Genomic DNA, 2500 nt, shown 5'->3' on the forward strand with positions numbered 1-2500 from the left:
ATGCCAGAGGCTATCCAAGGCTGATTTTTCTGTATCATCATTCATGAGGAAATTTAGCACAGACAGTGCATGGCATAGAGCTCCTCCTCCTTAGGCAACCTGGTGGCCGCCCGCTCTCTGGAGGTCATCATATTGATGCCGAATTTAGTGCAGACATAGCGTGCATTACATACAGCCTAGAACTCCTGTCTCAGCCTCCCGAGTGCTGGGATTAAAGGCGTGCGCCAATGCCCGGCCTGTGCGTCCCGCCGGCTCAGGAGCCGCTGCTGCCTGAGCTGTGGGCTCGCCTTATGTCTCATCGCCGCTATAAAAGCGCGGAGGTAGGTGTTTCATTCCCAAGTCAGCAGCATGCTGCGTCCCCAAAGGCCAGCCGTCCCAGCCATTATAGGCTCGGCAGGCAGGTCCATGCGTGCTGGCCGGGACTAGGCCACACGGGCTGTTCCAGTAGCACTGGTCTCGGGAATTGAGCACAAAATTGCTGGAAAGCTTTGTTAGTATATCTAGACTTATTATCTGTTTTTATAACTTTTGGCATTCCCATGTAAGCAAAACATCTTAAACAGTGACTTATACCATGCCTGGTGGCTTCTCCTGTTTGTGGAGTGGCGCATTTTTAACTTGCCAAACTGTAATGTGAGTCACATCCATTCGCCATAAATGGTTGGGGAGCAGGCCTTGAGGATTCATCCTTAAATTAGCCATAGCCATATTATGGACATATTTTACATTGTCTGATGATTTGACCAGCAGTCTCTCTGGTTATGCCAAATTTCTTTCTTAGACTTTTGCTATTATGATGAAGAAAGTCAGAAGCCTGTTGAGCTTTTTTTTTTTTATTTAAGGCAAATCAACTGATTTTGTTAATCAGATAATTTATTCCATTTGGCCAGTAACCAGGGAAAGACCTATTTAATAGGTTCCCAGTGTGACCCATAAACATAATTCTCTTAGGTGAATAACATTTTGAATTTGCTCAAATAACATTCTGACTTGACTATTACTAGACCCTGTGCATGGGACTGTTTCTATTACCTTATAAGCCTTAAAGATATAGTGACTGTCAGTATACAAATTAAATGAATTATTTACCAGGATTTAAAGGACCATTGTAACAACTTGTAGTTTGATTATTTGAGCTGAAGCCAGAGATGTCTGTTCTATTTATTCCTTTTTATTAATAACCTATGTAAGTGACTCTCCCAACAGAACTATTGGTAAAAATTAACATAGTATATTTTTATAGGACTGCTTTTTACAATTTTGGAAATACAAAAGGATGCATTAGTGCAAATTGTAACAGTCCATGAGCTAGAAACTGATTATCAATTCTTCCTGAAAACTGAGCAAAGACAATTGCCCATAAATCATTGTTCTGAAACAACCAATTAAACTGTTGCTTAGCATAGGGGACATGTATCATATTTGGTTTTTTTTTTTTTTAAATACTCCCTAAAATCTATATGGCATTTCTGTACCATGTGGGCTAATGCTTTAAAATAAGGGTTTAAAATATTTAGGCTGGTAAGCCGGGTAGTAATGGTTCCTTCTGCCATAAACCAGAAGTCGGACTATGCTTTGTAGGGCGTATGTAAGTTTCCCATGGTTGTGCATAGTCAATATATCTGATGATGCTGAATCACCTCCTCAAATTATAGAACTTGTCTACCTTCTTAGTTAGCTGTCTGGGTACATCTGGATCATTATCTCCTTATAGAATCTTACTTAAAGGATTTAAATCATCATTAGATGTCCCAAAAAGGGTACTTAACCAATGAATATTTTATAACAATTTCTAAAAAATTTATTTAAAGATTTTAAACTATCTTTTTCAATTGTTATCTATTAAGCCTTAAATTTTTTTTTAATATAACATATGACTTTTAACAATTCTCCAGGTTTATTCAAAGTTTCTGAGTAGTCTTTTCTAATCTAACCTTCGAAGCTGACAAGCTGACAAGACCTCATTTGCATCTTGGCTGACCTGGCTTAAATTTGCATATGAAAAGACACATTCAAGCTGTGAATCTAACAGGTTGGCTCTTTCTTGAGGCTTTTTATAAACCCTTTTTTAAAATCATGTTTTAACTTTTAATTTTCTAGATTTTCTTTTTTAACCATAAAAATTTAGTAAGACCTGCATCCTCTCATCTGTCAAATTTTACAGAATCATCCATAGAATCCTCATGCCTCTAAGCTAACGCTATAGGCTTTTGCTAACTTTTTAACTGACTGTCTCCTAGGGCTGAAATCATAATTTCTCCTGCTAAGACATTGACTGACTGATTGGATGCTCCTTTTGGCAATGTTAAAGCGATTTTGATATTTTTTAAACAATATCTGGGGCAATGTAAATATCTCTCTAATCATATCCAAGGCAATTTAGGCATTTTCATTTATCCGCATTCATAAATTCACAATCACATCACGCATCCAGGTGTGGCCACACCGTTCATTCATAACTTGCATACGTCTCACATTTCTCCTTTTGCCTAGGTTATGA

This window comes from Cricetulus griseus, unplaced genomic scaffold, assembly GCF_003668045.3.
Source record: "Cricetulus griseus strain 17A/GY unplaced genomic scaffold, alternate assembly CriGri-PICRH-1.0 unplaced_scaffold_74, whole genome shotgun sequence".
In the NCBI taxonomy this organism is placed as follows: domain Eukaryota; kingdom Metazoa; phylum Chordata; class Mammalia; order Rodentia; family Cricetidae; genus Cricetulus; species Cricetulus griseus.